Raw genomic sequence first — 24,511 nt, 5'->3', positions numbered from 1 at the left:
GGCCAATACTATCAGGACAGTCACCTTCAAACTCTACCCTATCAAAGGCTCTGTCCTTTCAGATGAGCCGCCTCATGAGTAGGCCTGGAGATCCTTCCCAGTGGCCAGTTCTAGAAGCTTGTCATTGGCCTATTATTTAAAGGTAAAAGTACCCCTGACCGTTAGGTTCAGTCACAGACGGCTCTGGGGTTTCTCGCTCGTCTCGCTCTATAGGCCGAGGGAGCCGGCGTTTGTCTGCAGACAGCTTCTGGGTCATGTGGCCAGCAGGATTAAGCTGCTTCTGGCAAACCAGAGCAGTGCATGGAAACGTCATTTACCTTGCCGCCGGAGTGGTACCTATTTATCTACTTGCACTTGACGTGCTTTCAAACTTCTAGGTGGGCAGGAGCTGGGACTGAACAACGGGAGCGCGCCCCTTTGCAGGGATTTGAACTGCTGACCTTCCAATTGACAAGCCCTAGGCTCTGTGGTTTAGACCACAGCACCACCTGCGTCCCTGGCCTAGTATTTAGCCCTTGGCATAATTGGTTGCATCTGACTCATTGGATTGGTTCAGAAGGAACACAAACACATGGTTTGTTTTGCTTAACTATAGTTGGTTTCTATATGCAAACCCAGTTTGGGCAACCAACAATAGTTTACTTGGGGGCATCAAACTAGGATCTGAAACCACAGTGTGAGTTTGTTCTCATAATGATTTCCTTCCCCTATTAACTTGGACAGCATCATAATTCTCCTGTAGCTTCATGCTTGTGACTTTTGCCTCCTGCCCCATCTTTGGACACTCCTCCTATTTTGGGGTCTGGTGCGGCTCATATGTCTCCTAGCTTAACTGCTTTCACTTCTCTTCCCTTCCAGCTGAAACTAAATGTTTAAAAGTTAAGGAGGAAGACTGGTTTCTGCAATCACATCTTTGCTTCTGGTCTTGGTCTTTCCAGATGCTGTTTCTGGGGTCTTCTGGAGATCACAAACACCTTAGTACTGACACTGGTATTTAGGAATCACTATTTGAAATTAACAAATCATGTACCTTATGTCAAATATTTTGCCCAGCTAGATCTACCTTTTCTGGCTATAATGTGGTGGAACTTTGCTGGAGAAAATAGATGATAGCACTGAAAATACATGACAAGCCACTTTGTTGTCTGTTTTCACTGATTTTTCATCCATATAAGAATAGATTCCTGCCACTTAGTGCTCTTAGTGCTTAATTGGTATGACACAACCAGCTCCCCTTTGTGCCTTCAGGTGCCACAACTATTTTGTGTTTTTAAAGATTCATAGGATTTTCCCAGATGGAAAGAATTCTATTTTTGTCAGTTCCATTTATGCCTTGTAGAAATCCCAATTAAAGAGAGAATTTATAGAAGATGACCGCCGTCATGAACCATTTATTATGGAGTAATTTCGCTAAATTTGTCTGTCTCTCTCCTTTGCCCCTTGTTACTGCCTAAAATTGTGAACTGCTGATGTATTGGGCTCTATTTGATTTGTAGTTAATGAGTAGTTTACATTAATATGCGGATGAAAAATAACTGTAATTTTATTCCCCGTCCATGGCTAAGTCTGGAAAATACTTTTATAGGAAAAGACCATGTAAACAGAGTGGTCCGGATGGTTTGTTTTGCTAAAGTGGTACCATATGTTTGTTGATTAACAAGTTGTCAGGATATTAGAAGTTCTTGGCTGCTTCTGTGGAGGAGCATCTGTTTTCTACATTCTTTTACCTAATTTGTATGAAGACTTTGCCAGATTGAAGGCTTTCCTGCATATCAGCCATACATTCCATGGATCTTTTTTGTCATTCTGTAGGCAGCTTCTGTTGTGTGTCACTAGGACGGATATGTAGCCACATATCTCAGAAGCAAATGAAGAAAGATGGGAAAGGAGCATGGAGCAATGAGGAACTACACGAGGACAAACTCATTGCCAATCAAAATTGCTCTTGCATTATCAGCTCTTATGTTGTATGTTTTCAATGTCAGCCAGCACAGAACCACAGTAACTAACAAAGGAAGACACTGAATGCAAACACTTAGGTTAGCTCCGCAGCTTGGACAACAGGATATACCAAGAGGACTTTAAAATGAATGATATGTGTGCAATATCAATTAAAGGGCAAGAACACACACAAAGGATATGTGATAATGCTTCCCTTTCTAATAGCCTGAGTAGTGAGAAGGTGACTCAGTTTGGTGTAGGCACCTGCCTAACCCTTTATGGCCATGTCCCCTATGATTTGGCAGGATCCAGATATGGTTCAGAGCACTGGCTTCTACCCATAATAGTCATGTTCAACTTCCACTATCAGAGGCCTCTGAATTCCAGTTGCTGGGAATCCCCAGTAGGATGAATGTTGTTGTACTCAGGTTTTCCTTGCAGATGTCCCCTAGGCATCTGGTTGGACACTGTGAGAACAAACAGGATTGGGCTTCAAACAGTTCCCCCTCTTCATCCGCTACTATCAGGGAGAATTCTATGAAATCCATCCCCAGGTGGTTTTACAGTCCAGTCAAAATGGCACACATTCAGGAAACAGGCAACAGGCTTTGCTTGCAGAATTGTGGCCCCATTGGGACATATGAGTATCTTTGGGTTCCTTCCCAGTAGCTCATCCCTTGTGGTCTGCAGTATTCTTTTGTAAGATTGCACATGTGGACCTTGCCTTGTGTTTGCTGTCTATTTTCAAAGGGGCCAACCTTTTGTGTTGAAGCCTCTGGCTATTTACTCGTAGGTGACTGCCTAACTTGAAACTGCTAAGAATTGGAACAATGTCTTGAATGTCACAGTGGACAGTTGGCTTAAGAAAATATTACACATTGTTATTCTGGAAAAGCTCACCCACTGCTTGAAAGTATTAAGTGGAAACTCAGAATCTGAGGATTTTGCAGCTGTTGGGTGGACTGTTATGACATATATGAACAATTTTTCCCATTTGAACCCTGTACTTGCCAGTTATTGGAACTTTTTATTACATCTACATACGTACAAATAGCTTGTCAAGCCCATTGTGTCTTATGATTGAAAACCTCTTGCCACCCATGTCCAGATGCCCCCATTTCTTCCTGCTTTTTCTTCGCCTCTTTCCACCCCTTCCTTACATGTCAATGGAAGAGCCAGTAGTTTGCATACTTTATGCTGTTGTTTTCATGTCTCAGTGGTTTTGTGATGGCCTGGGATTCCGATTCAGAGGCTGAACCAGAGGAATCCCGGCCTGCACAGGAGTCCCCGCCTCCAGGGCCGGCTGAACTGGGGCAAGGCCTAGATTCTGAGGAGCCTGCACCTGTGTCAGATTCTCAAGAGCAGGCACCAGGTGAAACCCTTCTGGCCCCAGAGGTGCTTGAGGACTCAGTGGCTACAGGTGAGCCTCCTCCGGGGCCCAGTAACCCTTCGGCCTCTCCTGAACTACAGAGGCTTAGGGCAGAGAGGCGAAGGGAACTGGTTGCTCCCAGGAGGAGTGCTCGCCTTAAGGCCAGAGGAGGCGGGGCTCCTGGGGGCCGGGACCGCCCCTGGCCTTAGAAGAAGATAAAGGTCAGTCAGCCCGGTCCCAGGTTGCGGGAGCAACGTCGTTGTTGGCTTCAGACCTTCCAGTGTTCCTGTTCCCTGCTCGGCCTCCTGTTCCTGACCTTCCAGCGTTCCTGTTCCCTGCCTGGCCTCCTGCTTCTGATCTTCCAGCACTCCTGTTCCCGCCCGGCTCCCAGCTTCTGACCTTCCAGCGTTCCTGTTCCCTGCCCAGCCTTCTGCTTCTGACCTCCCAGCGTTCCTGTTCCCCGCCCGGCTCCCTGTTTCGGACCTCGCCTCCCATCTCGTGAACTCTGACTACGATCACGGTACCTTTCCCCCGGGACCAGCACAGGTTTGGGCCTGGTTAGGTTTGAGTTTGGAACCGTGCCAGTAGCTGAGCTTGATGGCTACCATGAAATGATAACCAGTATAGGCCCTGCCTGAGGTTTAAGGGACCATACTTTGGGTTTCTGTTGACAAAAATCAAGATGGCGGCTAGCTTTTTTGAAAGACCTGCATTAGGTCAAGCCTTAATCCCTGAGGGGATTGTCTCCTTCCTCTCCCCCAGTTCTCCACAGCAGCAGCTGAGCTGGATATCAGGCAATCTGTGAGTCCTTACTGCTGAAATGAAACTAGAGCTTGTTGACCTTTAGAGGGAAGTTCATGAAGACTTTTTGAATATACAAGCAGGGAAAGGTCTTATTTATTAAAAAATAAAATTGAATGAAGAAGATGCAGTTTGTTACTTTTTTGTTTTTATTACTTTTGCAGTTTTATTACTTCTACCCCCACACCCTTGGGGGTTTTTTGGACTGCATGTTCAATATAAAATGTCAACTCACTGAGGCAAGCTAGCAGAGTCCTTTTTACAAGGGTAGACACTGTTGTGCCCACGGGATACTGCCTGTCACTGCTTGCTGTGTCCCTGAAATTCCCTACTTTAAAGCTGGAGTGGTCCCTCTTCCTTGCTGCTTTTGAGAGAGTATCTAGCCTTATGTGACCGAAATTCTGGGAGTTGGTTGTTACACTAAGTAACCCAGTCAGGGGAAACAACAGATTGGAGCGGGGACTTAACTTTTATAAAATGCCATGAGACAGCTTGGTTAACAAAGAGAGTAAAGGGAATTTCTTATGTATTCTGAAGGTTGGGAAGTTGGGATCTACTCCCAGTCCCTGTCAGACATTGAAGGAGAACAGGCATCAGTCCAATAGAGGGCAGTAGCAGACAGGTTCATAAATCATTTCATTAAACATAACGCTGAATTACTGGGGTATTGCAGGTTGATGCACTTCTGAGCACATTTTTCTCTGTAGCCCGCAAGGAAAATGGAGGGTAATTAAGTTGTGTAAAGTTCTACCTTTGCAGCTGGAATGTCTGTTGGCGTCTTTGAATTCTGGGAAAGTATTTCCCAAAACAAAATAACAAAACAAAACAAAAAAGCCTTCCTGTTGAAACAAATGTGGGTTGTGTTTGTTTGTTATTACATGGGCTAAAAGAGAAGTGTTCAGCTGATTTTCCCCTACTTTCATTAGCATGTGATTAGGAACACTGGAGGACGTTTTAATGCAGATAGCAGTTGACTAATAGTTTAAAAAGTTGGGATTATGCAGGCTAGGTGATGGTGGGGGGGGGGGTTACTTTCTTTTGTAAAAGAAGTGCATTAAAGTAGCCTGCTGCTGCTTCCTTGTAAAGAGCAATATATGCAGAGAGAAATAAAGCAAGGTATGCCTGTATTAGCTACCCCTCCTTGTTTAATGTCATCTGGAGGTTTAATAAGCATCCCTTCTAGTCCTTCATCCAAGTTACATATTGAACATATAAAAATGTTGAATCAGGACATAACCTTGTGGCACCCCATTTGTCACTTTTTTCCAGGATGACAATAATAATAATAATAATAATAATAATAATAATAATAATAATTTATTTATACCCTGCCCATCTGGCTGGGCTTTCCCAGCCACTCTGGGTGGCTTCCAACAAAATATTAAAATGCCGTAATACATCAAACATTAAAAGCTTCCCTAAACAGGACTGCTTTCAGAAGAAACTGTTAGTGAGCACACTGAGTTTGGTCAGTGAACCAGTTACAAATCCACCTAGCAGTAACATAGTCTAACCTACATTTTACCAGTTTCTCCACATGGATATCATGGGGAACTTTGTGGAAAGCCGCACTGAAATCAAGATATGCTACACCCACAGCATTCCCCTGATCCACCAAGCTTGTAACTCTTTGATGAACACATGGTAGTTAGGGATAGGGCCATGGGGCATGATCCTACGCTACCTTCCATGCATCAGTTATTCCCAGTTCAGTTCTCTACACAGGGCACCTCTTTCTTTGTGATTTTTCTGTGGAGGTGACTCACACAAAGTGCAGTCCATCTGAGTTCTTTTGATTTCAGTGGGAGAGACCTTAAGTGCATACATTGATATTAAATGGGAGATCATGTGCTTATCTTCCTCTTGCTTAAATCAGTGAGACGTAAAGTGCTGAACTTTGCTGGGATTGTGTCCTGCGATTCCAGTGGAGTCTCATCCTGATACAATATATAGCTATCTGCAGTTACTTTTCCTGGCTTTCATCTCACTTCAACCTTCAGATGACCCACTGAGTGTGAAAACAAATCAAAGCCTGAACAAAGTTAAGGTGTTATCTCGAGATAACTGGCTTTATAAACAAGACCTATGGGATGAATTATTGAAGGCACTTTCCTGTAGTAGAAGACCATCTATAATGGTTGGTGAGCCCATATTTTGCAAGACACTTGGGTCTCTAGCTTAAGTTGATATCATTAAAAAAACAAAACCAAATGTATATTTTAGGGGTGCCTGATTACATAAAGTGTTTTCCCTATTTCTGTGGGTTCTTGTCTAGAAGACAGATTTTGCCGTTCACATATCCTATAACACCTCTTTGTGGAAAAGATTTAAACTTTTACTTCTTTTAAATCTTCCGTTGTACCAAGACAAAGGTTTTGTCAAGGCAAGCAATACACATTGTTTTATGTGCATTCTTTCCCACTTGCTTCCTTATTAAAAACCCAGTAACATGGCAACCGGTGTCTCTGGTTGTTTGAAAAGACAAGAAGATTTTGAGTAAGCCTGTTTTGATCAAGCCAATCAAAATATTCTTCCAATATGGCGAAACCTCTTTACTGTGTGTGGGTGTCAAATGAAGGGCTCATTCTGTTACCTTGAAAACTCTCCAGATGTACACAAACAGCTTTCTGGATTATTTGGGAAAGAAGGCCGGGAGTGGGTTAGGAATTCTGGGCATGGAGGAACTCTTATGTGTAACATTAAATTTGGGAGAGGTTTAAACCCCCTTTTTAAAAAATGCTCATGCTGAAAATGATACATGTACAATACCTTGGGTTTGTCTGGGTTCAGAGAGAAAGTGTAAGCCATCATGCAATTTGACACTTTTCCAGAGCACCCTTTCACTTAGTTACTTGGCTTTGTCTATAGGTTTGCAAAGACTAGAGACCCGCTGCAAATATTTGATAGGTTTTTGGGACACAGGTACTAGTTTGGGCACCTTTTCCTATATAGATCAGTCTGGGCTCTGAGATCGGTGGGAGCACTGACCCATTGGTGGGCATGGCTCGCTGTGCAGTGATGAAAAACATGGACTTCTATGAAGTAGCACCCTGTCTATGGAATTCAGTCCCTCTGGAGATGTCAATGGCTACACCATTATTAAGCTTGTGGTGCCTGATTAAAACACACTTGTTATCTCTGGCACTTGGAGAAATTTAGTTGCAGTATTTCAAACTTGAGACCTTACGCCAGTCTGTTTGACTTGCTGACATTTCTCTTGCAATGGTTTCACACTGAATTTTATCTTATTGGTATGGGTTTGTTTCCTTTGTACTGTGCTTTTAGATAGCATGTTGTAAGCAACCTTGGGACCTTGTAACAAAGGACAAGGTGGTCTATAAATTTGGTTACTCTGTTAATTAAACAAACAAACATGCCTGCATGCCTGCCTGCGGAGCAGGTACAGTGGTACCTTGGTTCTCGAACGGCTTGGCTCCCAAACGCCGCAAACCCGGAAGTGAGTGTTCTGGTTTGCGAACGCTTTTCGGAAGCCGAACTTCTGACACGGCTTCCGCTTGACTGCAGGAAGCTCCTGCAGCCAATTGGAAGCCACACCTTGGTTTTTGAATGGTTCCAGGAGTCGAATGGACTCCCAGAACAGATTAAGTTCAACAAGCAAGGTACCACTGTAATGTGCTGAGCACAGAGCTGCTGGGCTCCCTCTCTCCCTCCCCATGTGGATTTCCCCACTGGGATTGCCTCAGGTCTCCTATCTTCTCATATTATGAAAATGGGATATTGACATTTTGGCCTAACATGCATCTGTTCACCTGCAGTGTCCAAATGGCCCTTTGAGAACAGAGACATTCTTCTTTCTGGGTTCACTATTTAAATGTCACTTTTAGCTCCTTTGGAAGTGGCGGAGGAGGAGCCGTGGCTCCCAGGGCTTTTGCGGGGAAATTTGTGACTTTCTGAAAGCCGTGGCAAAGCTCTTGAAATTAAGGGGAAAGTAAATGACTTTTTACCAGAAATTTATTGTAAGTGGTATCTGCAATTTTCTAAAGCCTTTCATTTCGTTACTCTGATTTCATTAAACTTGGCTGTGTTTCAGTTCTTAATATCGGTGTATATGTTCAATATTGTTTGCCTTAATATTGCATGTTGCCTTGAGATTGTTGCTAGAAGGCGCCTAGGAAATCAAATAAAAATGATCATGATGATAATTTGAAACAATTAATTGAAGAGGTTATGTTTGTTTTAAACACAGTGATACATAAATAAAAACTTAAAAGTGCCACTAGCTGAGCAGAAGCTGCAAGCCAGGGAATGCTTACTAGGAAGTAACTCCCACTGAAATAAGTAGAACTTTCTTCTGAGTAAATATACTTAAATTTGGATCCTAAGTTGAAGCAGCAGCATAATGCTTAGCAGGCGAAGGAGTCGGGAGAGCAGATAAGAAAATGAATGTCAAGCTCTCTAAACCTTGAATTTCAATCCCCACGTACTGCATACTTTAAAGAGAATAGATTAGGAGCAAAGAATTCTTAAACTGCATAAAAGAAGTTGCATTTATGACTCTGGTTTATTGAGCTGCCACCTCCTCCTAAATTAATTCATATTTTCTCATCACATCATGTGCAAAGCAGCCTGATTTTTATCGCTCCTGACAATACCTCTGAGATTAAGTGGAAATTGGTCTGAACCTAAGTAAAAATCTATGGGAAGTTTGCACTGCCAATGCCTACAAAGGGACTGAAAATACACTCATTTGCAACAATGGAATATTTGACTCCATCCCAATGAATCTTTGGCTTGTCATAGATGTTCCACTCACACATAAATGTGGAAAAGCTATTCTAAAAAGTGGTAGTGGCAAATAACTTTTCCTGTTGTATTGACATGAGCTGGATCTTAAATGGATGCTGCACACCTTAGTACCCCAGTAAATTGTCTAATCTACCCTTTTAACATTTCCTTGTAATGTGCTAGTAGGATCAATCACTTCATATGACCACCATGTATCAGAATGAGCCCTTAAACTCAAGTGCAAAATACTGTATTGGTCCGAATACAAGACGCACCCGCAAATAAGCCGCACCTTTAAAATTGAAGGAGGGAAAAGAAAAAAAAAAAGGCAACACCCAGACTGCTTCCTTGGTGGGGGGGGGGGAGCTGCACTGCTTTGCTGGCGGCCTTCCCCTCTTCCACCTTCTTTCCAGCGGCTTGGGGGAGGCTTGGGAGAAGCGGGTGGGCTACGTGCCATTGGCCCACCCTCCTGAGCTGTTCTTGGGAGGGGGGGGGAAGCCGCTTCTTTGCTAGTGGCCTTCCCTTTCCCACGAAGGCTCTGGGGAGGCTTGGGAGTGGTAAGCAGGCTGTGCACCGTTGCCCCGCGTTCTCGGGCTGCTCTGGGGGGGGGGTGCGCCGGCAGAGCGGTGCAGCTTGGGAGCTGAGGGCAATGGCACGCATCCTGTCTGCTGCTCCCAAGCCTCCCCAGAGCAGTTGGGGGAAAGGGAAGGTCATGTATATGAGCCGCACTTTAACTTCTCGCTGTCAGAATTTGGAGAAAAAGTGCGGCTTATATTCGGGCCAATGTAATTGGCTCTGAGCAATCCACAGAGATATTCACAGAGGGGCTTCTGGTGGTTCCCTCACTTCAAGAAGCCAAGTTACAGGGAACCAGGCAGAGGGCCTTCTCAGTAGTGGCGCCCTCCCTGTGGAATGCCCTCCCACCAGATGTCAAAGAGAACAACAACTACCAAACTTTTAGATGACATCTGAAGGCAGCCCTGTTTAGGGAAGCTTTTAATGTTTGAGGCATTACTGTATTTTAATATTATTATTAATATTGTGTTGGAAGCTGCCCAGAGTGGCTGGGGAAACCCAGCCAGATGGGCGGGGTATAAATAAATTATTATTATTATTATTATTATTATTATTATTATTATTACTTCTACAGAGAAGTCAGCAATTAGCTGCATTAATTTACTAAACAATTTTGCAACTCTCTAGTTGGATTGCATCTGGGTTTCCCTCGATGCAACGATTAAGAAGTGCTATTAATGAGTCACATCATACCTCCATTTCCGTAGTTGTATAGCACCCATCAAACACCTGCAAGTAGGCCACAAAAAGCTGGACTGTATTGTCCTTCTGACTTTGTGGGTTTTGAACGGGAAGTGTCTGAAAAGCATCCTCTAAGATAATTAGTATGTAATGGCCAGGGGTTTGTAACTTTATAGCTCCTTGGGTCTTCTGATGCTGGCTCCTGCTAGCATTACAGAATGGGATTTATCCAGGATTGAATTTATGAACGACAATTCATTAAGAAACAAGACCTACCATTCTGTATCTTGGTTTAGCTATAATATAATTTTTCACTGGGAAATGGGCATCTTCTCTAGACAAATTGGTGTATCTGTTTTATTGCTTGTGCCTACTGTAGTGTCATGCACTTGCAGAATAGGTGCTGTTAAATAGATACATCTATATTCAGGGTATCCTCACTGTTTATAGAGAGGAGTCTAAAAATACTTTCATTTTCCCTGCTCAGTGGGATGTTCTGCTTCAGGTGCTATAGAATGATGGGATTTAAATAGTTTTATGGCACTTCTCTGTGTTACACATGGGGTGAAAGGGAGAATACCATGTATAATAGATGAACACTTCTGAATGCATTTAAACCATAGCAGGGTAGGGAATGATTTCAAAGTCTGATTTTTCAAACTTCTTGACCATTTCATTTCTACTTCCGTTTAAACCTCTGCACCCTACAGTAATGCCTGGGGGTTCAATATATCTTTTCCACTTGCTTGTTAATGGAGCACACACTTTACATCCGATGGAAGCAGATGTGCATTGTAACTCCTTCCAAAGGCCATGCGTGGGAGCTCAGTGGCAACCCATATAGATGATTTGGGTATTACGCAGAAGGAGAGACTACAAAACGACAAGTGACTTATATTCCTGTTTCTTTGTAACACGGAACACAGCTAGAAGGCTTTCTTTCAGCCCTTAAATAATTTTTATGTTAGGGAACCTATAGCTCTGCAAAGCACAAATACTATTCTTGGTTTTATTTGTATCCCACCTTTCTTCCAAGAAGCTTAAGGCCCCCTGCCCCATTTTATTCCACTCAACAGTCCTATGAAGGAGGTGAGGTGGAGATATAGTGACTGACCCAAGATTGACCCATTTGGTTTCCAAGCTGAATTGGGATTTGAACCTGTGTCTCCCTAGTTCCAGCTTGACACACTAACTAGAGCCGGGCGATATATTGATATATCGTCCAAAACCGGTTTGAAATCTATATCAGTTGCATTGTTTTTGACCTGGCAATATATTGTGAATCATGATGTGTGTGAGAGTGTGCTATGCGAAAATCACAATGTGGAGAAAACCGCGAAGCCAGCCAATGCCTCTACATAGCTCCATCCTTATTTAAGACATTGTGATATACCAGTATATTGTGATGTTTAGCTGATGATATATCGCCTTAACACTAACCACCACAACGTGTTTCTTATCATGTTAGCTGTCAGTGTTCCTGTGAAGGGTATAGAAGGATTGTGACGCAGCCTGCACAATAAAAGCCCTGTAGAGATGACAGAGTCTGCGTGTTAGTACTGGATAGGAGCAGAACAGAGTGAATTCCAAGGACTAGCATTGTCCTAAGAGCCAAGACTGTTTGGTTAAAACAGGTACAAGTCCGTGATTGAAAAGCAAGAGGCGATGTAAATTTGAACAGGATATGAGTACATCCATTGTAAGCTGTGGTTGCTTTCTCCCTAATCAGACAGTTTAATTATGGCATCAGCACAGTGTGGGAAGGATCAAAGAGTCATTCTTTTTTCTTTTTTTTCTTTTGGAAGTTTACCAAAAGGTATGGCGTGTGGGAGAAATCATGAAGTCTGTGTGTTTACAAGTGGGTGGAAGGTCAACAATGCCGTATTCTTTGAGTAGGTGGAGTTCATGCAGGCGGAGGAATGAGAAACAATGCTTCCCAAACAGAAGCCAGTTTGACTTTCCAGACAGGAATTTGACTGCTTCACTAACTTGAAGGACATAGTCTGCAACTGTGTTTTCCTCTTAAAAATTCATAGTCGTTACTTATTTCCACTATGGTGTCCTCTGGATTGCTTCACCCAAGTGATTGATGTACTCAGAGGACTGGAACTCTTAGAAAGAAGAACCTGGACTCAGACGATGCTTAGTAGATAACAAGGTTTATTTGGCTGTTCCCTACATGCAGACTTATGGGCTTCCTTCCAGAATCCCCTTTCTGCCTACTGTAAGTCCTGGGACTGCTGACCCTAGAGCAGGCATGGCCAAACTTGGCCCTCCAGATGTTTTGGGACTACAATTCCCATTATCCCTGACCACTGTTAGCTAGGGATGATGGGAGTTGTAGTCCCAAAACATCTGGAGGGCCAAGTTTGGCCATGCCTGCCCTAGAGCATTCTGAGATCCTGATCTAAATCAATGGCATAAATGCATACCCAAGGCCTCCATTGTCTTGTTGCAAACCCTTCTGGTGGTCTCATGTCAACAGTGGCCGTGTCCAAGAAGTGGACGTGGCCACATTCACTTGCGCACACCTGTACTCCCTCCCCCAACATATCACAGTGCCTGCACACACTCTGCCCACAGCAATTTCTCTCTAGTTTGCAGATCTGCCCATGGTCCTCTGAAGAAAGATTGGCTGCCCAGTGCTTCAAAATGTGAATACCGTAGGAAAGAATTGCGCCACTGGTTGGATTTTAAAATGAATTTCCATCCCTGCATCTGAGGTTTTTTAGCCGATAGTTGAAGCAACGGGTAAATGCTGGAGGTCCTAGCCTGAGCATCCTCCTCCATACTTGTTTCCCACCTGGGAAGAGCTTTTTTCCATTGGCTTCAGCTTTCTGCTTTCTTTAGTTGCCAAGAGTAAAAGGATGTGCTATGCAGCAAAAGGACACTCCCCACCCCCACCAAATCCCTACACTGTGCAATGATTAAGCTCATGTCTGGCAAAAGCAAAACTTAGCATAGCTTTGGCCCGTGTAATTGTAAAACGTTCTCAGCCACCTGCTGGCCCATGATCGGCACTAAATGCAAGCAGAAATCTAGCACACCAAATTGGTTAAATGAACAGAATAATGTGCTGCTTTGTTACATGCTGGGAGTTTGAAGGAAAAAATGTTTGTGCACACCCCACCTGCAGTCTGGATGGGATATTCCGGTCTAACATCTCAGGAGTCTGGCATCTCATTCTGCTGCTGCATGCGTAGGCCAGGCCACTGTCACATCCTATGACGGGGAGTTCCACAGTCACAGAAACTATCCTTCTGTTTGATGTAAACATGTCTTGCTAGTTCATATATTCTAGTATATATTAAGGCTGCTGGGCAATCAAATTAACCTGGTACAATTTAAAGAGCATTTAAGTTGCTTTCGCTTAATTCCAAATGTGTCAACTGCAATGTGAAAAAGGGCTTAATTAATGAGAGTACAACTGTATATACAACAAACATTTAAAGCAACCCCCCACCCCGAAAAAAGAATCCTGGGAACTGTAGTTTATTAAGGGAGCTGGGAATTGTAGCTCTGTGAGGGGTGGATTACAGTTCCCAGGATTCTTTTGAGGGGGAAATGTGCTTTTAAGTGTGCTTTAGATGTACAGCCGTGTACAAACAGCCTAGCTCTTATAATTCCAGGACTTGGTTGTCCAGAAAACTACAGTGTAAACTATGCTATTGTCTTACTATGGATGGCCTAATCATGGCACATTTATCAACAATGTTAACAACACTGAGACAATTTAGCAGTAGTCTCCAAAATGCACGTAAGTTGCAGTTAGCTATGCTGATGTGTTAGGGGGAAAATGAAAAAGTATTAGACCAACTAAAACATCACTGCTTTTAACATTTTAGTTAGTGCTAATTCAGTGGTACCTCGGGTTAAGAACTTAATTCATTCCGGAGGTCTGTTCTTAACCTGAAACTGTTCTTAACCTGAAGCACCACTTTAGCAAATGGGGCCTCCCGCTGCTGACGCGCTGCCAGAGCACAATTTCTGTTCTCATCCTGAAGCAAAGTTCTTAACCCGAGGTACTATTTCTGGGTTAGCAGAGTCTGTAACCTGAAGCGTCTGTAACCTGAAGCGTATGTAACCCGAGGTACCACTGTAAAGGTATTTTTCTAGTGTTAACTGTGGAAGCTCTTTTAACATGGGTGGTAATACCAAGATTCCTTGTTTTATTTGTCTTCATTTATATCAGGTATCGACCACCATTGATAATAAAATTGCATTAATTAATTGCCACCTTTATAGTTCCTATCAAAATGCTTGCCCTACTTGATCATTAATTGTAGATACCATTAAAGGTGATTTAAAAACAACAAAACTAGCAAATAACCTAATTAGAACAGCCCATTTGGTTTTAATGTTGATAATAACAGATTTAATTACAATGACGCAAGGAATTGCTTTTTTTCTTTTGGTCCCAGAAATGAAGTGTTCTGCTCTGGAATCCTAGGCTTATTTTACTTCTTGACTGATGATCAACCACAGTGCTTGTCCATTTATTTTAAGCTATCAGACAAAGGAATACCAAGATATGTCAAAACAGGCCAAGTCTTGGCTGCAAGATCACAGTTGCTGTCGCATTGCTTTTATCAGCTGCTGTTTCTGACAAAGTGCCTGTGTATTTTCTGCTTTCATTTTCTCAAGGAATTCTGCACGCAATTCTTTTGAGTGGAACCGAAGAAACGAAGTAATACTATATGATGTGTGTTGAAAATTGATTAGTCAAAAGTCCAGAATTTATACACTGGTGACATTTTTCTGTTTTGATGTCAGAGAGGGCAGAAAGTTCACATTCACCTCTCACTCTAACCTTTTGGAAAGCTTGTGCCAAATTTCAAACATAAATAAGGAGGTTATTTTTTTCAACAGAAAAAAAATATCTGAGACGTGTTTTCTACTTACTGTTTCAATTCACATATCACACCAAACCATGATTTGCACAAACCACCATTCAGAACCTTAGCTATTATGCAGACAGAGCTGCTTGTTCTACATGTTTCTGTGGTGCGGTAGCACCCAGGGATGAAAACACTACCCTAATTATGATTTCTCAGCGCAGGTATCATTCCTAACCATTGTTAGCATGAACCATAGCTTGCAAACCAAACGACGGTTTCTGATTCTGGTTTGGCAACTGGTCACCATCAAGGAGTTCTCCGTTCAAATATCGCACCATCCAGTAGTTAAATGAGATGTCGAGCTGTTATTTCCATCTGAGAAGCAATGATGCCTGTTAAGATCATCACCCTGTGGGTTGAGTCAAAAGAAGATCTAAATTACTGGGCATGCTCATACCAAAGTAAACAATCCTTCAAATCTGAGATGGGGAATCTGCTCCTCCAGATGTTGCTGGACTACAACTCCCATCATCCCTGACCAGTGGCCATGCTGAGTGAGGTTGATGGGAGATGGAGTCCAGAAAGTTTAATATTTTATCTACCCATCCTTCCTTATAAACAGGTAGTAGCAAAACTTCCTGTTGAAACAAATACTGTGCCACACTAATGACATGTGAGCACTTTGACCGTCAGAATTTGCATCTAATGCAGCAGCTAATATAAGAAGAGCCTCATTGGAGAATACCAAATGCCTGTCTAGTCCAGCGTCCTGTTTTCCATAATGGCCAACCAGATGGCTATGGGAAGTCCTCAAACAGGACAGGCAGCAGCCGCCCGCAGTATTTGCTCTCCAGCAACTTGTATGTAGAGACCTGCAGCCTTCAATACTGGAGATCGTATGTCGCCATTATGGCTATTCGTCATCAATAGCATTACTCATCACCACCCAGTGTATTGTAAAGGATAGAGTGTTGGAATCTGAGCTGAGAGACCAGGGTTTGAATCCCCATTCGGTCACAAAGTTCACTGGCTGACCTAGGGCCAGTGACTTACTTCACAGGGGAATGGGGAACGGAAAACTGTGCATATCACCTTGAGGAAAGGCAGCATATAAAATGTAATAAAATAAAATAATAATTAATTTATTTGTCTAATTTCCCCTTTAAAGATATGCACATGGTCTTGGCCTTCACCACACCTATGTGATCCCATAGTTCAACTATGCACTGTGTGTGAAGAAATACAGTCGTACCTTGGTAGTCGAACACCTTAGTTGTTAAATCGGCTCTTGAACGTCGCAAACTCAGAAGTGTGTGTTCCGGTTTGCAAACGTTTTTTGGAAGCCGAATGTCTTCCGCGGCTTCCGATTGCCTGCAGCCAACCGGAAGCCACGCCTTGGTTTTTGAACCGTTTAGAGAATCGAATGGACTCCTGGAACAGATTAAATTCGAGAACCAAGGTGCGACTGTCCTTCATTTCATTGATGTTGCCTTTCCCAGCTTTCAACTTTATTGGATAACCCCACGTTATGAGAGGAGAGAAGCTTCTCTTTATTTACTTTATAAACCTCTAGCACCCTCTCTCTTACTAGCCTATTTTAAAAAAACTAAAAAGGTCCAGTTGTCACTTCTGCCAGTCATTTTGTCATCTATAATATGTGTACACATAACAGGTTGTATATATGAGATCTTGAGACTGACTGAGTGAGCGAGTAAGTAAGTGGTTAAATTAAGCAATCAGACATAACGATGAAATCCATTGCTTTGCTGGCTCGGGGCTGTCATGAGTTCATAAGTGTTAGAAGTGAGTCAGAAATGAAAACCAACCCATCAGCAGACTTGCCTGTGATGCCTAGGAATTGTTTTGTTTCACCAAAGCTCTGCGGGTAGCATTCTGCCAGTGGAAATGCAGCTGTTCCCAGTTTCAGATGCTAGGCTGTGAAAATACTTTCAGGTCTTTGCTATAAACGAGGAGCTGATTTTTATGATATCTAAAATGCACTTGATATATGCACATCCTAGGGTTAGACTGCCCTGTTTGCCCTACACAACTGGAGAAAGACAGATTTCAAACGGGAACACTGGAAGCTGTTAAAGAGGAAAACGCAAGCAGATGCTCCAAGTCAGGTATAGCGAAATCTCTGGGAAAGCCTTTGAGCTTTGGCTGATTATTGTTTAGAAGATGGCTGGTACCTTCCTTCTGATGTTAAAATATTATTTCAAATTAGCCCAAATCTGTAAAACATGGAAGGACCCTCAGGTGATTATATTAATGCAAATTGGAGCTGATGCAAATCCCTTCTCCTAAATACCTCTGTTTTGCTGGAGCATCTTACCCACAGCTGGTTCCAGCTACTCAAAGTGCTTATTTGCACACACAGATGGTGCACCCAAATAAACCGAAGTAGCCAGGAGTAGCCTGGTCATCTATGTCACCTTACCCAATGGCGATAGCACGGCCTGGATGTGTAGTAAGGTTCTTTGTCTGGGTTCTCAGTTGTCATGATGCCCAGCAGTGGACTGCCTGATGATGTGATGAGTCATTATTACACATTTGCATGATAAAGATTCCAGACTTACTACGTACAAGAAAGGATGAAGAATGGGAAATAACAGGTATTTGCGTCAAGGGTTCATTGGAAGAAAACAGGTAGACACAACACACCTTTTGGAAGGGGAGAAAATGCATGGGAGAAATATAGGAGCACTGGAAGTGCATCTCTTTGCTCCACCCCCGGAAAAAAGCCACAGGACATTATTTTTAAAATATAGGAAATAATTGCTACTATTATATCTCAAATTCTGTTATTTTAATATAATTGGAGCAGGATCACCCCCCCCCCAGTGCCCTTCTAGTCCAAAAGATCAGCTACATGATTAGATATTTTCTTTTACTTTCTCTTTCCCAAAGTTTTTTTTTTAAACAATAAATTGTGCTTTCTGCCTCTCATCATGCAACAAAGGAGGAAGGTGTTTCTTGTGAGACAATCTCTGGAAAGCTGAAGAGAGGCCAGAGATGGAGGGGTGGAAGCGAGAGAGGAGAATAGGATTATTTTACATCTCTTATGACTCAGTCAGATGACTCTTACTGGCATCAAGGAGAACAAGAGAAGCCGGCTCAATGAAAGAGAGCAAATTATTTTGTCCGTCCAAGACCACAGGATTCAGACAATGGGAGTAGAACTCGAAGTGAAAAATTGCCAGAAGTTCAGGGACTGCCTGTTGAGATGCTAGCTCTCCTCTCTCTTAGTTTGGCACTTACACAGAAAATCAGAAGAGCATGAAAAGCACTTGTCAATGCACCATCACCACAGAGGAGCCCTGCAGACTAGACTTCAGGGTGCTTCACCAAATCTGGGGAAGGGGCAGATTTTTCTCTTCGCTGCCAGGACCAACCCAAGACATGCATGAGGCAAAGGACAAGGTAACACACACATGCCCCTTTAGGCTGACTCGACTGGCAGTTGAATATTACTTCAACACTGGGAAACAGGATAATGCCCTCCCACCACACCTGAGGGAGAAAGCAGGCGGCTCAGGGCATGCCATAGGGCACTGCTCTCCCCATCATCCTAGCAGCTGCCACCTAAGATGGCTGCTTCACTCTGCCTAATAGTAGGGCCGGTATTTCTTGCTCTTGTTGACTTGTTCCATTTACCTTTGATTTCAGAGTGTGTCCTATGCAAAAGAAAAAAGAAAAGGAAAAGAGGCCAAATCTTTTACTGATTCTTCAGGATTCTTTAAATGGAGGTTAAAAAGAATCAGGAGTGTTTTGTGGAACCTTAAAAGCTAACAACATTTATTATAGCATAAGGCAAGCATAACATTTCATGCATCTGGTGAAGTAGATTCTGAAAACATATACAGTGGTACCTCGGGTTAAGAACTTAATTCGTTCTGGGGGTCCGTTCTTAACCTGAAACTGTTCTTAACCTGAAGCACCACTTTAGCTAATGGGGCTTCCCATTGTTGCTGCGCCACCACCGCTCAATTTCTGTTCTCATCCTGAAGAAAAGTTCTTAACCTGAGGTAATATTTCTGGGTTAGCGGAGTCTGTAACCTGAAGCGTATGTAACCTGAAGCGTATGTAACCCGAGGTACCACTGTACCAAGGGTAGGGAACCTGTGGCCCTCCAGATGTTGTTGGACTCAAACCTAGTCCACCCTAGCAAGCATGGCCAATGATCAGGGATGATGGGAGTTGCAGTCCAACAGCGTTTGGAGCGTCACCGGGTCACCAACACTGACTTATACCATAATAAATTTGCTGGTTTTTTAAGGTGCCACAAAACTCTCCCTTTGTTTTGCTGCAACAGATTAGCCTGGCTGCTTCTCTGGAAATTAAATTAACGTGTTATGCAACAAAACTTATCTTGCTCCTGCACCTTGTCTTTGATATCATGGGGCTTCTCTTCCTATATTAGGTATTTTAGCTGCATTAAGTGAATACCTAAAATGTGGAATATGAATGTAACATAGGCATGGTTTGCATATAATGGTAAGCCAAAGTATGACTTATTAGGACCATGCAACCATTCCGGCTCCCCGATAGGAGCTCACACTTGCTTTGTTCTCCTTGTTCTTTTAGCTCATTATGGCACAACAGCAAAGCCAAGGTTTGGCTTAGCATGTCGTCCCAAACTCGGCTTAATATTTAAGCTCTCTCCTCCTTAGCTATAATCCGTAGCCAAGAACAAACCTTCCTGCGTTCTCCCCAGGAGCCAGCAGGTTCGCACATTCATGCTAAGTCACAATTTGGAGTAGTGCTGCGTGTGAATGTGGCCAAAAACATGGTGTGTCTTCCATACGGGCATAATTTGTCTCAGGATTGGTTAAAGCGCTCTGCTTGAGCATACACTTAGTAGCAAAGAACAAAAAAATGGTTTGCTGCTATGTAATGTGTGTGGTGACCCTCCATAATTCTTCTACCTTTAGCAGGAAAGGATGATTCCAAAGCTTTACTATTTGGCAACTCAAGTCAACTACCTACAATTGCAACGTTTTTTTGTTGTTGCTGCTTTAGCTCATCCTTTTTCAGCTGTACTTCTCCATTGTTCAATCTGGACTCCTGCCAGGTGCCTTCTGCTTCTCTGCTTTCGTAGAACTATAGCAGTTTGCCCCCACACGCATTTCCATTAGCTTTGAATAAGAGTTTACCAGCCCATCATGCCCAGGAGTATTCTCAGCAGAGCTCCCTAACCCTGAAATTCTTCCTCTTGTTTGGAATGAAAATTGAGATTATTACAAGTTTAGGTGCCAATATTGTGCCTGTGTGGTCTAAATTAATCAGCCTAGGTGCTCAAAGCCTGCAGTTCCTGTTGGCGGGTGTTCAGAAGTTGATTACTTTAACCTCTTAACTCCTGATGAAACTGTGGTCGATTGATGAAATGGACTTTTTATTCTTAGTAAACATGGAGCAGCAGCTGATCATGGGTTGGGGCATCATCACACACAACATACCAGGAAGAATAGGGAGCATTTGATGGTGTGTGTCCCGTCCCCCATCCACACTCCAGAGTTCTCAAGCAGCAATGTGAGAAAGTGTTTCACATCCCAGAAAGGAAGTGTGCATGTGCTGAAATGTACAAACAAATAATTTTTTTTTTTTTGAAAAAGCCAGTCTTTTGAATGGACATTCTCTGATGGTACTCATAATTGCTGAGCCGCTTCTGAGCTGAGCTGAGAACTTTCCCATCACTGTCGCTTCAGAACAGGTGGAAGTCAAAGACCCCTTTCAAGCTTGAAAAGTAGAGGAGGGCAGCAGTACTACTGTGCCAAGTTGCTCAGATATTATTTAGTTAATATTTTTTCACTGCAATTCTGGATTGCCCCGGACCCCCTTCCCCTCATTGCAGTTCCATGTACATTTACCTGGGAGTCAGCTCCACTGGACAGGCGACTTAGCTCCTCAGTGGAGATGCACAGAATCGCTCTGTTGCCAAAACTCTTCCTTTCTCCGGTTTATGATCCGGCAAGCCTGCCAAGATTGTAGCAGGAGTGCACTCATTTATCTATTTTTGTCTATTTTAGTTTCCAATTCTATATCAGCCTAGCTAATTTTCTCCAAGCTTATTGCTTGACATGCTTTTTAGCGTCTTCTTTTACAGATTTCACAAAGGCTGCAATTATGAATCTTAATTTAATTCTGCTTGGGATTTGCCAGATGCTTTTCCTGCACGAGGCTACCATTCCTTAAGAATGCACAAACAAGGAGAGGTTCCAAGAGATACTCTTCCTTCTGGCGTTCGTTTTGAAGTGGTGGGTGGAAGCACCTGTAAAAGGTCTTTGTGGGGCACAGCTGTGCAAAATGTACCCACGTAACTTAGAAATGGGCATCCCATGTTTTCTACTGCTTAGCGGTTTGAACAGGTGATAATATTCCACAGACAAATGGGCACTTGAAAGAGTTACATAATATGTTTGACTTTGAAAGTGTCCATCATAAAAGAGCCTTTTCCAACCCATGCCCCTCCAGATGTTTTTGGACTCCAACTCCCATGACTGAGTCATTGGTTGGGTAAGGCTTTTTTACAGTGGTACCTCAGGTTAAGTATTTAATTTGTTCTGGAGGTCCATTCTTAACCTGAAACTGTTCTTAATATGAAGCACCACTTTAGCTAATGGGGCCTCCCGCTGCTGCTGCCGCACCGCCGGAGCACGATTTCTGTTCTCATCCTGAAGCAAAGTTCTTAACCCGAGGTACTATTTCTGTAAGTGGAGTGTGTAACCTGAAGCGTATGTAACCCGAGGTACCACTGTATAATGGAACATGATTCTGGGGAATGTTAATACAGTGGTGCCCCGCAAGACGAATGCCTCGCAAGACGGAAAACCCACTAGACGAAAGGGTTTTCCGTTTTGGAGGCGCTTCGCAAAACGAATTTCCCTATGGGCTTGCTTTGCAAGACGAAATGTCTTGCGAGTTTTTCCGACTTTTTTTTCCTCCCCCTCCTTTTTCTAAGCCGCTAAGCCGCTTATCTGCTAAGCTGATAAGCCGCTAAAAGCCGCTAAAAGCCGCTAAACCGCTAATAGCGCTAATCCGCTAAGCTGTCAATGGGCTTGCTTCGCAAGACGAAAAAACCGCTAGACGAAGAGACTCGCGGAATGGATTAATTTTGTCTTGCGAGGCACCACTGTATTTATAGAAGTGCTGTACAACAACCAAGAACTCTCTCCTCATAGCAGTGGAGGAAGCTGCTTAGGTGTCTGGGGCAGCGCACCCAGGGGTGGGGCGAGGGTGGGTGAGCCTCCCATAGGGGCGGGGCACATTGCGGGGCCTCCAGAGTCTGCCTGCCTCCTCGCACTCAGCCGCCCTACAGCTGGGGGGCAGGCAGTGGGCAGACTGTTTGGGCAGCACAGAGCCTGCGCGCACCCAAGCCACCACGTCTCCCCCAGGAGAGACACATGGCTCAAGCGGGCTGCACGCCCCGCAGTGAGTGCTGCCCAGCATTTTGTCACCCCCCTCAGTTTCCTCCGCCCCTGTCTCCTGAGCAGCTTTGCAATACTTTTTGCTCAACAGGTGCCAATGTACCTTTGAGTAGGCCTGTGCGAGTGGTTTGATGCATGGATACCAAAGAAGGATGTCAAAAATGCCGGAATGGCCAGTTCCTAGTGCTTTGCTAAAGAAAGGGGCAAATGTACAACACAGCCTATAAAAACTCCACTGCTGTTACAGACGCAGGTCAGACACTGCAGCAATGAGAGGTCGTCTTCGCCAGGAAAGCATTCATTCATTATGTATACAAAAGACAGCATATGTCAGTTTGGCAAGAACCTCCTGTTAGTCCACCTGCCGATGAAGGCACAGGGGGCAGGTATCCAAGTCTCCCGGCTAACTCCCCTGCCTAGGCCAAGAACCAAGTTTCCCAAACCTACAGATAAGCACAACATTAAAGCAAGCCAATTAGCATACATCAAAGCAAGTGTGAATAAACTTATTGAGCTCATCCTTGCAGCAACCACCAATTAGTCTTGAGGTTACCTTAAGTACCAAGATGGCGTTTGCAGGCCTTCCAGGTTCAACATACCAGTCAACCCAGTTCTTGTTGATTTCCTTGACATTTGGGGCAAAACTTCCATTTCACAGCAAATCTACACATTTCATCCTGCAAGCTTGATTTACTCAACTGTAGTAGAGTTGCCAACATTTTTATCGGCACCTGTTTCTGTGTCTCTCTTACTGCAGTGTGACCTGATTAGTGGACAGTAATGCTTATTAGTTGTCTCCATGCAATGGGCATTTTCACCAGTAGATTTTCTGTATAGCAAGCTGCTGTTAAATGCTTAGGGGAAGGACAGAGCGTTTCTTAACTGGTCATGTGGCAAGCAACCCTAAAAGTAAGGTGGCATTTGCCAAAGTTCTTGACTTACTAAGCCATATTAGCATCATTTTCATGTCATAGTAAACCATACTATGGATTACTGGGAGTGCACAGCACAGCAGCAAAGCCAAGATTTAGCTTAATGTGCCATTCCAGCTGGGAACTGCAGTTAAGGCCAGTCCTCCTTAACCATGACCTGTAACCATACGACAAATCATAAGACAGATCACGGTGAAAGAAGAAGCGATCTCAACCACAATCCTGGTTTCTGACAACACGCTAAATTTAGCTGCTGTGCTGCCCTGTGCTAAAAGGCCAGGAAAGAGCAAAGCGAGTGTGAGCTTATCTCTGGGCATCAACCCGTTTGTGAGGACCCAGTAAGCCATAGCTCCTGCTTTGTGCTTCCCCTGGCAAGAACAGATACTGTGAATAAACCAGGAAAGGAATAGGTTTTCTTTATATCTAAACAATGGCTCATGCTTTATTTTACCCAGCAAACCACAATTGCTAGCTAGCCTTAAACCATGTTTTGCTGTTGGCTTGCTGAACATGGTTTGTTAAGGTGAAACAAGCAATGATCCTGAGTTCAGTTGTAATGCTAATTTATCCCCTTCCTAGTTTTTCTGGCTTCTTCTGCCAGAGAGGAGCAAAGTGGGAGCAATTCAGAATGCTGGTTATGACTTAAAGCCACCAGTGTTATGGGACTCCAGGTGTTGTTGGACTCCAATTCCCATGAGCCCCAGCTAGCACAGCCAGTGGGTAGGGATGATGAGAGCTGTAGTCTAGCGACATTTTGAGGGTCAATGTTTTCTCAGCCCTGCCTTAAGAACTGTCTGAACCCATTTCAGAGACCCTGTTAAAATGTCTACCTTTAAAAGCCATTTGATCAGTGGGCCTTTTCAGTGGTGGCCCCACAATTATGCAATCCAATTCCAAGTAAAGCCAGGTGAGCCTTTTTCCTTTGCCAGCTTTAAATGGGCCTTTAAAGACCCATATTTTCACCGTCACCTTTGTGGGGCTAATCCAGGTTACCAGATACTGTTCTTTAGAGCTAAAGGTAAAGGGACCCCTGACCATTAGGTCTAGTCATGACTGACTCTTGGGTTGTGGCGCTCATCTCACTTTATTGGCCGAGGGAGCCGGTGTACAGCTTCCAGGTCATGTGGCCAGCATGACTAAGCCGCTTCTGGCAAACCAGAGTAGTGCACAGAAACGCCGTTTACCTTCCCACCAGAGCAG

General features: G+C 43.6%; 1 protein-coding gene across 4 annotated transcripts in view; it reads left to right on the top strand.

Annotated features, from left to right (window-relative positions):
• Positions 1–24,511, top strand: part of KIAA1217 — a 369,002-nt gene that overhangs the window by 157,827 nt on the left and 186,664 nt on the right. The gene's annotated exons all lie outside the window — the stretch shown is intronic.

Source organism: Podarcis cretensis (assembly GCF_951804945.1).
Source record: "Podarcis cretensis genome assembly, chromosome: 12".
NCBI classification, from domain to species: domain Eukaryota; kingdom Metazoa; phylum Chordata; class Lepidosauria; order Squamata; family Lacertidae; genus Podarcis; species Podarcis cretensis.
Note: the sequence above shows the minus strand (reverse complement) of the source record. Positions and strands in the feature narration are given on the sequence as shown.